The sequence below is a fragment of the Monodelphis domestica genome, chromosome 3, assembly GCF_027887165.1.
Source record: "Monodelphis domestica isolate mMonDom1 chromosome 3, mMonDom1.pri, whole genome shotgun sequence".
Lineage (NCBI taxonomy): Eukaryota > Metazoa > Chordata > Mammalia > Didelphimorphia > Didelphidae > Monodelphis > Monodelphis domestica.
Window position 1 is genome coordinate 437,539,820 of NC_077229.1, and position 12,866 is coordinate 437,552,685.

Below are 12,866 nucleotides of genomic sequence, written 5' to 3' on the forward strand. Positions count from 1 at the left end.
CAGTCAGAATTAAATAAATCAAGAATAAACTTTATCCTCTTGAGCCTAAGGAAAGCAGTTCTGAAATTCCCTGATACTGCAGAGACAGCCGCGGAATTCCCCCCACTCCACTCCCCCAAAATCTCCCTTTGCAGATTTAGACACAGTCACTCTAAACCAACCTACCACAGACTTCGCCAACTTCAAGGACCCTGCTCTCAACCCGGAGGGCTTGGCATATTCCTAAATAGATTCCTACCTCCTGCTTTGAAGTCCCTTTCCGGCTTTCCCCAGCGAGCTGCGAGATCTTCCACCTTCCTGGGAATTTCTATAGGCAGCAGCTGGCTTCACTGGTAATCCGCTGCAGGGCGGTTTAGCAATCCCGGGCGTTAATTAGTTTAATCACCTGCTGGCATCCTGACTGCCCAGTGGGAGAGGTAGCCCCGTCCCTGCGGCCTGGGCAAACTGGCTAGCTCTCTTTTCTACAGTCCTAGAGACGGTCCCCCGGATCCTGGTCGCCTCCTGGCAGCCCTATTGAAGCTTGGCTTTTGGCCGCGGGGAGTTCCCAAAACCCTAAACCCCAGGAGAATCCCCCATCTTCTCCTCCTCCAACCCTCCCCTGTTTCCTCAGCCCAAATCGAGGTTATGCAAAGACTGCGGTATAATCCTAACGCGCTTCTCGCACCGCCCGCCCGGCTCCCTCGTCAAAACTCCTCAGCGCACCAGATGCCCCGCGCCCCAGAAAGCGGACGGGAGAATCTCTGGGAGTTTTAGGTTTCGGATTCAGACACCTTTGTTTACATCAGCGGCCGGAGTCCGTGCGTGCGCGCGCGCGCGTGTAAGTGTGTGTGTGTGTGTGTGTGTGTGTGTGAGGGGGGGGTGGGGGTGGGGATTCATCTAAAAGAGACCCACCACCCCCTGGCCCATAGGCAGGGGTATCCCTCACGTGGTCCAGCCCCCCACCCCAGCCCCACCTCCCTCCATCAGTTTGTTTCAGAATCACTCAGTTGCACAATCACCTCGGGGGCCGGTTTAAAAAAATAAAAACAAAACAAATTGCACGCGGGGCAGAAAGCCCGGAAGTTTTCCAGAAATCTCAGCAGCCCGATTTTACTCCTGGGGTAGCCAAGCATACCACCAATGAGTTACAGTCGGCTGTGACTGCACGGCTTAAGAATTTCCTTTCCACCTTCCCTTGCAACATACCCTCCCCTCCCCTTCTTCTGCTAAGTTCAATCAACAAGTTCTTCCCGGGAGAGCAGAATGGGCTTCTGCCATGCAGCCATCTCCCCAGCTGTGGAACGCGGAGGAAGCTGGACCCAGGCGGCTCTATTGTTTAGATCACACCCATTGAGTGCTTCCTGTCTTAAATTAATGGCAATACAAACAAGGCAGGAAGACTGTATTTGTTTTTCATAAAGGGGGAGGGAAGAAGTCGCACGTTTTGTTTCATGAAGTTTCTTACTCACCCTGCCTCAAACTCTAATTTGAATTTTTTTTCCAACTTTTTGCTGAAGAGCAAAAACTGCTGCTTCTACAAACTTCAAATAGTTGTAGATATCTTGCTCAAAACCTAATTTGAACCTTTTTTTTTTGTTTAATAGATCTAAGCTGGGGTCCCCAAGAGGCTGTGGCTAGAGTCCGACTTTCCTGCCCAGGGAAAGCCTAGCCTCAGAAATTCACCAAAAAATGCAGGCCTGTGTTCAGATGGGCCTTAAAGATCCCCAGCAGGCCCTACTTTCTTCCTAAGCATATGGACACCTCGGGTAGGGATGGAAAGTACTTAAAAGGTTATCTATCATTTTGCTTTTTAGGAAACTGAGACCCAGTGAGATAGTGGTGACTTGCCCAAGATCACTGAGGTGAAAGAGATAAGATTTAAACTCGGGTTCTCTAGCTCCAAAATCACTACTAACTCCCACACAATTACGCTAAAGATAGGCCTCTCCTTCCTAGGCATCCTGAAGCCTGGAATTGCAAATTAGCTTTAGGATGAAGGCAAATCTGGGAGGCTTCAGGGAATTTATGAAGAAAAGAAGCAAAAGAAAAAGACTTCAGCTCCCAGGACCATTACAGGCAGGTGAAAATAGGGTAACTGCAGAAGAAGGGCAATGTTCTCTGAGCCAGGGCAGGAGAGCCTACCTCTTAGTAATTCTCATGGTCACCTGCACTAGAAATAGCCTGACTGCTGCACTGAGGTTAGCCTAGTGCCATAATAGAAAATGCTTATTCCCTTTCCTCTAACCTTGTGCCCAACCTCCATTCCCCACATCACCTTGCAGACTCTGGGCCTCTGGAAAAGTGGCAAACACACTACTGGTGGTAGTTGAGAAGAGAAAGCAGAAACAAAACAAACCTGAAACTGAAACCTTCAAAAGGGCCAGCCCCACCATTAGCCTTTTGCTTATATGCCATAAACCAAGCTGAGCAAAGAACTTAATGATTAAAATTTACATTTCCATAGTGCTCTAAAGCGAACAATTATCTCATTTGAGCAGTATATGTTGATAAGGTGGGGGCTATCATCATCCCCATTATACAGATAAAGAAACTGAGCCTCAGAGAAGTGAACTGGCTATGTATATGGCCAGTAAGTATCTCAGGCAAGATTCCAGTTCAGGTCTTCCCAGCTCCAGGTCCAACACACTATGCACTCTGTTGCCTCTCTGGACCAAGTGTAGAGCAAGGAAAAAAATGTTTTAACAAAATGCTTATAGCTCTGGATTCAAAGCAAACTTTCTAGCAGAATGGCAAGTCATATCCTACTCACTAGACCCTTCCCTGCCATTTGGTGACAGAGTTAAGACAACTGTTGGAGGATTTTGTGCAGGAGCTTGATCCCAGAAGAGAAACACAGAAATCAAATGTTTGTAACATGAATGCTGTTCCCATTGGCTTCCATTATGACCTGGTTTCTGATTTCTCTTCCCTGTTGTCTGTGCCTGCTAATCCTTTGATTGCTAAATCCCTCCCCTCTCTTGGTAGCTCAGGCAATCTTTGATCTTTTGGCCAACATGCTGTGAAGTAACTACTAAAATCCTATGAATATTGCTGGCTTGGTCTTCTGATCCCACCTCCTAAGGTCAGATCTTTTGACATTGGGTTCTCTTCTTGAAAGTGTGCAATTAACAAACATTTAATAAGCATCTTCTATGTAATAAGACAGCTAGGTTGCTCAATGGAAAGACCATTGGGTCTGGAGTCAGGAAAACTCCAGACTTCCTGAGTTCAAATCTGATCTCAGCCACTTACTAGCTGTGTGATCCTGGACAAGTCATTTAACCCAATTTCCCTCAGTTTCTTCATCTGTAAAATGAGTTGGAGAAAGAAAATGGCAAACCACTCTGGTATTTCTGCCAAAGAAACCCCCAGATGGGGTCATGAAGAATCAGACACAACTGAAATATGACTGAACAACAACAATATGTGATAATGTTCCATTACATTCTTAAACCACACACTTTTTTTATATATTGAAATGTTTTTAGTTGGATGATTAAGTCTATAATAGGAAAGAAAAAAATAAAGCACTTATCATGTGCCAGCTACTGTACTAAATGCTAGATTTAAAAATGAAACAGTTGCCCACAAAGAGTTTGCATTCTATCTGGGGACACAACAGTGCACATATGTGCATACATATATCAGTGAATAGAAAATGTATACTAATTTGGAGAAAAGGCAACATAGGCAGCTGGGAGGTATCAGAAAAGAATTCATGCAGAAAGTAGACAATCTAGAGCCTAGCTCTCAATTTCAATAAAACATTTGGATCCACATGACTTTCTCATCAGCAAGCTGGAAAGATATGGTCTGGACAACATTTCCATTAGATGGAGCTCATACCTGCCTGTAGAAGTGATTAGGGGTTCAGTCAAAGGAGGGAAACAGATATTCCTAAAATGACGCCCAGCAGGGGTTAATCCTGAGTCTAAGTGTATTTAACATGTTATATCAATAACTTGGATAATGCAATTGAAAGTACTGTTTCTCTCATTGAGAGACTGCAAACACCATCAATTGGAGGGAGCTGTTAAAAGAAAAGAATGGAATTAAAGTGTCCTCAACCAACCAAAGAAATGGTTTCACAGCAACAGGATGAAGTTCAGTGGGAGGGATTGCAGCTGCAATCAGATACTTTGGAATGACAACTAAACTACACAGACACAAGACAGATCTGGTGAGACCTACAACAGAAAAAGACCTGGGGATCATAGTAGACCATGAATTAAATACAGGGTCAGCAAGCTATGCTGATAGTAAAAAACCAACATGATGCTGGGGTGAATTAACATTTCAGGGAAAATGACATGAAAGGGAAGTTGCCCCCCCACTGTATGGAACTTGGCAGGAATCAGACCCTTATTAAAATGTTATGTCCAATTTAAGACTCTATATCTTAAGAGGGATGTAGAGAAACTGGAAAAGCTCCAAGGAAGAACTAAAATGATTAAAGAGAAGGAAAATAGAACCTATGAGAAAAGGTTAAAGGATTGGAGGTTGTTTAGTCTGGAGAAAAAGTATCTTCGAGCAACTTAACAATCTTCAAGTGCTTGAAAGGTGATTATAAGAAGGACACTGACCAGATGTCTTTATCTCCATATAGTATAGAAGAGGAAGTAGACTAAAAATGCAGAAGGAGAGATTTAGATCAGAAATAAAAATGAACTTCCTTATAAGGTGATGTCCAAGAGTCCTGTAAGATTTGGGGTCTAGGAAATAACGCTGGGGAGCCTCTGCTATGGGATTCCATCTTATCCATAGGTAATGGCTGGCTTTCATTAGGGGCCTAGGCTAGAGAACTGCTTGAATTATCTTCTATCTTAATCCCATCTCTCCACATGAGATAAAATATGTAAAGTGCTTTGCAAAACTTTAAAACTATATAAATTATAATTACTATTATTCTACTCAATGGTTCCCAGGCATACAATCACAACCCCTGCAATGACTATTCAAAAGTTCTTACTTTAGTCCCCAAGAGAACATTATACACAGCATAGAATTAATGCTGGAAGAATAAACTGTGAATAATACCTCCAGAAAGATGAAAACATAAAAGACTTCATTTATACATACATGTCAGTCTTCTGGATGATACCTGCTGTGATACAGGGAAGATGAGAAGGGCTGGGACACTTCTGGATGGGATTTATTATGTAGATATTAAGAAAAGTAAGCCAAGTATTTAAGAGATTTCTGATTTCAGTTATGTACAATCTTTTTCTTTGTATATGGAAGTGTTTGTGTTTTGTAAAATTGGGAATAAAAAGGAAAAAAGTTGTATTGACTACTTTTGATATGTTTCCTTATAAATATGTGCTTACTGTACCTCTCATTAGATCCCTGACTCTTGTTTTATATATCAAATCAAAGAGTAGAGAATATTTCATTTAGTGATTCCTTTGACCCTATGTACCATCACCAAGTACCTAGTACATTGTATTGTAGACCTAGAACAATTAACATGTCGGAAGTCCCTTCCTTATAGAAGCTACTCTGCTAGACACAGGAATACAAAGACAAAACAAAGCAAACCCTGCCCTCAAGGACCTTATATTCTATCAGAGAAATAATATATAAGTAGCTGTAAAACATGTCACAAAAGTACAAAGAAATTTAGATTTAGATGAAATTAAAATTATAAAATATTTTAAAGTATCATAGACTTGGGGTCTTAAGGAAGTAAAAGTCAACTAGTCGAAGCCCTTCATTTGAAAGATGAGAAAGCCTTAATGAGGTTAAATGATCTGCCCACAGTAACAAGTTGTATCAATAACTTAGATAATGAAATTGATAGTACTATTACCCTAATTAAAAGACTGCAAACACCATCAATTTGAGTGAGTTGTTAAAAGAAAAGATGGAGGCAGAATTTAAGCCCAAGTCTTTTGCCTCCAAAAACCACTATTGAGCTCTCCACTGTACCACACTATAATTAAGTTCTCTGAGAAAAAGAACTGGAAAAAGAAAAGCAGCCAGGGTGGGTGTGTCAAACTCTAGGAGGGATGCCCTCCCAAGTAACTTTACCAGGAGTGGGTGGGAATGGAATTCATCTTCCATCTCATACCTTTGTACCTTAAATAATCTGCCTCACTTTTAGAATGTAGTCTCCCCTTATTCTCCATATCTCTTTCCCCACTCTCTAAGCCTCCATCTCTAAGAATCCTTAGTTTCTTTCAAAGATTATTTTAAGAAGGGATATCTAGTTAGCACAGTGGATAGACCACCAGGCTTAGAGTTGGGAGAATCTGGGTTCAAATATGGCCTCAGACACTTCCTAGCTGTGTGACCCTGGGCAAGTTACTTAATCCTGATTGCCTGGCCCTTGCCCTTCTTTCTTAGAGTTGTTACTAAAACAGAAAGTAAGGGTTGGAGAAAAAAAAAAGATTTTCTTAACTGACAAGTTTTTCCTAATTCCCAGAATTAGTGTTTTTATCCTCCCCCAAGATGGCCTTTTGTAAATATTTGCTAACAGTTTATTCTCCACCCTCCACCCCCAGTAGAAGGGATATTGCCTTTCTTTCAAGGTGGCTTTCCTCTTTATCTTGATATCCCTAGGACTTGGTACAGTGCTTTGAATATTGTAGGTGACTTATAAATGCTTGTTTGATTGAGTTGAATTTCAACAAAGGAAGGAGCAGTGGAGCACCAGCATAAGTTCAGGAAGGGTTTTATTACTCACAACAATCAAGTCGAATGCTTCTAGTGATATCCTTTTTTTTTTAAGTTTTTGAGCAAATAGGTGGGCACAATGGGGCAAAAATCAGTTATCTAAGATTAGTGTTGAGTTTAAAGAAAGTTCACTAATAGTTGAGACTCTAAAAAATTAAGCCTTCCTCCAACCCCTCATCTACATGGCTTGCCTCCTTCAAATAAATGATTTCCAATCAAATCTATGGTCTTAATCACATCTGTCTCCTTTGGGTTCCAGGCAATGATAAAAGCATATCAACGAGGAACATATATTTCCAAGGTCAACTCTTTTTAGATGATTGACAGGATTATTGTTATTGTATGTACCAGTAACAAGATGCTCAGAAGTGAATAAAACAAGCATCAAATGGATTGCAATAAAATAATGAACTATTCACAAAGAGGGAAACGTTTTGGACCAAACACTTGAAGAAGAATAGATATCCTCTCACCAGAGCCATTTACTGAATCTATAAACAGAGAGAGGTATAATTATACAAGTGTTTGCTAACAGATCCAAACCGTATGTAGCTATAAAAGTCTGGGTGGGGGGGGGGTGGGAAGAGAAGAAGAGAGCAGAAATTCCCTGGAGAAGACGACCCAGCCACATCCAAGGTCAACTGAGCTACATAAATCCAATAGACAACCATGTCCCCTAGGCCAAGCACAAGGAGAAAGCTCAGGATTTAGACACCCATCACAGATTTTACTGCAGCTAGTTAGTACCCTACTGAAACGATGAAAACTTCTCAACAATCAGTGGATAGCTGGTATGAACAGAAAGCTAACCATTGGCACTGAGCCTGAATCAAAATCCATAGCCACTCAGTAACTCCTCCTTTGAGGTTAATTCTATCCAAATATATCACCCATTTCAGATCCTGGTGACCATTATAAACCAACCCTGATGGCAATTGCACTCATTTTTCAATGAATTAAGTGTCTGCTTCACAGTCTTTCTCTTTCTCTCTACCTCAACTCTTGTCCTCCTACTAGGGGACATCAACATATATGTCCATGTTCCCTTCAATACCCTTGATATAGAGAAGTGCTCCACTTCTTTGTTTATGAACTCTAAAATTCTGTTATCTTCAAATAAACTTTTGCTATTCCAACTTTTATTATGTCTAAATCCATTCTTTGTCCTCACTGTGACCTCCAGTCCCTCTCTCCCTAAGCCCCAAGGGCAATACCAATGCTTTAGATATTCTCTTCCATTCCAGTCTCAACCCCTTTGGGAACCAACTCAACTCTACATTACCCTCTGCTCTTGAATCTCCTATTCCTTTCTCTTCTTACCTTTCACTAATTCTGGTTTACTCTCCACTCTTCACCTCCCTCATTCCTACTTACATGCTGTCAAATGGAGCTAGAAGAAGCCATACAATTGTGTTGGCTGTTGTTCAGTCATTTCAGTGGTAACCAACTCTTCAGGACTTATCTGAGGTTTTCTTAGCAAAGATACTTGAGTGGTTTGCCATCTCCTTTTCCAGCTAATTTTCAGATGAGGAAATCAAGGCAAACAGGGTTAAGACTTGCTCTGGGCCTTGAACCATTTGTTTGAGGCCAAATTTAAACTCAGGAAGCTATGTCTTCCTGACTCCAGGCCCAGTACTGTATCTACTGAGCCACCTAGATGTCCTGTGCTGGCTGGAACCACTACAAATTTATATGCTCTAATCTGAGCCAGATACTCACTACAAGGAGGCATTCCTTCAATTCCTCTCTAAACAACGTTCTACCCTTCTTAACATAGAAGCTATTCCAAACCTTCTTTTCTCTTCTCAAATTTCTCATCGCATCCTTTCCCCTTCCCTCAACTTCCAACCTTGTCAGTTGAGGACCTCATGTCGTTCTTTACCATAATTTTATAGCCACTCTCCAGAATCCCCTCTTCCCCCTCAACTCCCATTGCCCTGACATGATCAGCCATTATCTTCATTAACTCTAGTCTCTGATGAAGCCTTTCTCCTAACCAAGACCAATACATCTACAAGAATCCTTAATATAATTATCTCCTCTCTTTTCTAATTTGCCCTCCTTCTCACAGCATCACCCCCTCACATGCATGTGCTTCTGTATACACACACACACACACACACACACACACACACACAATCTTCAATCTTCACAACTATTTTTCCCTGCTGCCTACAAACACACCCAAATCTCCCCCATCTTTAAAAAAGCCTTCACCAAATCCACCATCTCTGAGAACTGTTATCCTAAATCTCTCCTTACTTTATTAAGCTAAACTTAGAAAAAGTCACCAATATTCAGCCTCCATATTTGCTCTCCTTTCACTGTCTCCAATACTGCTTCAACCTTACAGTTTCGCCAGCTGAGATTACTCTCTGAGTAATGATCTCATGGATGCCAAATAAGCTATTCTCAAGGTTCGTGCTTTTTTTTTTTTCACCACTCTGCAACATTTGACTCTATTGAGCACCTTCACCATCTGGGTATTCTCTCCTTTCTGGGCTTTGTGACATTCCTCTCCTTTGGTTCTCTTACTCCTCATGGATCCTTTGCTAGATTTTCATTTATGTCATACCATTTACTGTGGTTGTCCCTTAATACTATGACCTGGGCCCTCTTCTTCTTTCTCCTTGCACTTGCACTTGGTGATCTCATTAGCTCCCTTAAGGTTCAATTATCACCTCCATGCTGATAACTCCCAGATCTATATATCTAGCCCTAGTCTCTTCAGCTCCAGACTTGGATCACCAATTGCCTATTACAAATTTAAACTGGATATTAAGCTTGACATGACCAAAATAGACTATTACAATCAATTAAACCCCTGTCCTTCCAAGAACCCAGGCTCTTCACCAATGTGTAAACCTGGACTACTCAGCATTACTCATGATACGTATCTATGCAGTTCCCAAATCATGTTTATCAACACCTCACACATGTCCCCTCTCTTCACTAACTCCCAAGGCTATGGCCTTACTCCAAGTTGCCATGATGTCTTGCCAAGACTACTGCAATAGCTTCTTAATTTGTCTGGTGGCTTCAAGTTTCTTCCCACTCCAATGCACCCATCATATGCCAGTTTTACTTTCTTAAAACATAGCCTTGACCATGTCATGCCCTTACTCAATAAACTTCAGTGTGGCTCCTTATTACTTCTGGAATCAAATACAAATTCCTTCAGGATTAGAGATATTGAAATTCTAAGAGATAATATGGAGCTGGAGTGGTAGTCATTAGAACTGAGGAGACTGAAGAGTTGTGTGGTCAGGCTGTTAAAGGAGTCATGCACACAAGTGATAAGGGTGATGACAATCAAGAAAGCAGTCAGTAGGGGAAGCTAGGTGGCCCAGTAGATGGAGATGAAGATAGGAGATCCTGGGTTCAAATCTAATCTCAAAAACTTCCTAACTGTGACTCTGGGCAAGTCACTTAACCCCAAATGCCTAGCCCTTGCCACTCTTTTGTCTTGGAATCAAAACTTACTATTGAGTCTAAGTCAGAAAGTAAGGGCTTTTTACAAAAATAGTAATTCGTGAAGTCTTTGAGAAAGTGAGAATGATCTGAAGGCAAATGATGGTAGCAAAGATGGAAGGGGAGTAATTCAAATTGATTGGATGAACTTTAAAAATTCAGTGTCCCTGAGGATAACAGCATTAAAATGGCTTGGGAATCCCCAAGACTATAGAGTAGGAATGATCACCTCCATTAGGAATGGTGACTAGACTAAGGAGTGTTTGACTAACCTTAAGGCTAGAACCTTTAAAGAGATCTTAACTATACTTGCCCTTCTCAGAGATTGGGAACAGTGGCTGAGGAAAACTATTGCCAGATTTGGAAATATATTGTTTAGTTTTGTGGAAAATTGTTTTCAAGGTCTCTTTCAAAAATGAATCTTAAAGGAATAGATCCCTGGGAGAAATGCAAAGAGAAATGTAAATTATATAAAACAATACATTTTTTTTCCAATAACATACTTATTTGGTTTAAATTATTTTGAAGTAATCAAGCCTCATACCAAGTAGTCAAATACCAGAAAAAAAGGTATCATCGGAGTCTTTTCAGAAAGGCTCAGAAATAAAATATTGACAATGCCTTTCTATTTGATAATAATAATTTACATTTATCTTCTGCCTTAAGGTTTACAAATCACTTTCCTTAAGACGACTTTATGTGGTACATGGTTTAAATATCATTAGTCCCATTTTATAGATGAGAGGTCTAAAGTTCTCAGAGCTCAAGTGACTTGTCCATAATTGCACATCTAGAAGATATCTGAGGTGGGATCCTAGCAAGTCCTACCCACCCACAGGTTGCCTCTCAGAAAACCTGGGGACAACCTACTCTCCATCAACAAGCTTATACTGAGTGGGCACATTGCTGCTAGGTCATAGAAGAAATGTGAGGCCCAAGTAATTATGATAATGAACAAGCCAAAAGATATTTATTAAACGATCCTTACAATTTTGCATCTGATTTACCCCACTCAGAAGAAGTCAGCACTACTCTCTACTTACCCCCATACCCACCATTGACTCACTTGGGGTTCACCTGATGAGTATCAAGTCCATTGAGAGCTGACAGAGTGAGGAATGCTCAGTAAGAAACTTATCTTTGGAAGCAAAAAGTATTTCAGATCATTTATTTCACTATTTATCAGGTCCAACAATGTCAGTTGCAAAAGTTGCAAACCCCAAGGACAAGTCTGTACATTCCTGAATATGGCATAAATCACATTAACACAAACCAGAAGACCCAAAGGAAAAAAAAAAGGCAATTCCTTCCATCTTCCATTAATCAGAATAGCCTGACTATAACATCTGCTTCCATTTCCACCTTCTTATTGTCAAAATAGGGGAGGATTAGAAAGCTCACAACTGAACTGGTCATCTCTGCGGAAGTGCAAAAAGGGCAATATTGTCCAAATACTGTCCTTCATTAGGCTAATCAGAGGCACCCACCTGGTGGGACTCAATCAGAAATGGGTAGAAGTTGGGAAGAAGGTGATCTAATCCACTTTAGGATTAAATGCAGAAATACTCTCCAAGCTTCTATACAGAGGGAGTATCTCAACCAAAATGACCACAAAGTCAAACACTATTGAGTACTTTGCTCCGCCATTTTTAAATCTCCACTTACCTCAGGCTCAAATACAGAAGTTTAATTTGGCCTTTAAGAACATCCAAGCAATTCTACTTTGTCCTTTCTCTCATTTTACCCTATTCCACGTTCTCCACTGGATCCAGGTATATATATCTTCTTGTAGGTCACTGTTTCTAAGGTTCTTCCTCTCACTTCTGAGGCTTCTGTTCCTTGGCTTCACACATGTAGACTAGATATTCCCATCTGATAACTCATACCCTTGTCACTATTTGTCTCCATAGAAAATAATTTCACCTCTTACCCAGCAAATTTTCAAAGGTGACAAAAGGAGAGATCAAGGCTGGAGGAGTTGTGGAAAGATAAGCACAATAAAAGACTATTGATAGAGCTATGAAATGGTCCAAATATTATAGAAAGCAAATGCGTCTGAAAGGCAATGACCCCACCTATGTATGTGAGTGACACCTTTTTAATCTCTAGGTGACCATAAATTCCCCACGGCTGGAAGTCACCAACAATCTTGGAGGCATTGCTTGAGCCTCCTCACCCCAGGGCAATCAAGTGGACTCAATATTGGAGATGATTTTGGCATATAATAGGGAAATTTTTTAAATGTGTTTTTAAAGTATTATATAATAAGATGCCTCAGAAGATTGAGAGCCAGGCCTAGAGATGAGAGGTCCTGGGTTCAAAACAGAATCCAAATACTTCTTAGCTGTGTGACCCTGGGCAAGTCACTTAGCCCCCATTGTCTAACCTTATGACTCTTCTGCTTTGGAACTCATATGTAGTAGCCATTCTGAGATGGAAGGTAAGGGGTTTTTTAAAAAGTGTGACCATGTGTGTTGAAGTCAGTCAAGTTGATCACAATAAAAAGAAATGTTTAAAGAGTCTCTTCAGCTTATATTCCAACTAAAGAACCTCTGGCACATGTGCCAAAGATGGTGAAAACCAGAAAACTGTGGTTTCCCTGGCCATGTGAGTCAGCTGCCACCTTTGCCCCCCCAATGAGAACTGCTGTTGGCCATGAGAGTTAGTAAGTTGCATGGGCTCCCCATTTGGCTCTTTTTTTTTTCTTTTTAAAGATTGGGTCTTCGTATTCCATCCAGGCT

General features: G+C 41.0%; 1 protein-coding gene across 3 annotated transcripts in view; it reads right to left on the minus strand.

The window, feature by feature from the left end:
• Nucleotides 1-12,866, minus strand: part of PDZD2 (PDZ domain containing 2) — a 514,756-nt gene that overhangs the window by 306,672 nt on the left and 195,218 nt on the right. Inside the window, exon 1 of one of the 3 annotated variants that reach the window (XM_056824531.1) lies at nt 239-790. The exons of the other annotated variants lie outside the window; for them this stretch is intronic. The gene's annotated coding sequence lies outside the window, so the exon portion shown is untranslated. Of the gene's footprint in view, nt 1-238; nt 791-12,866 lie in introns of those variants that run through there. 3 annotated transcript variants of the gene reach the window in all.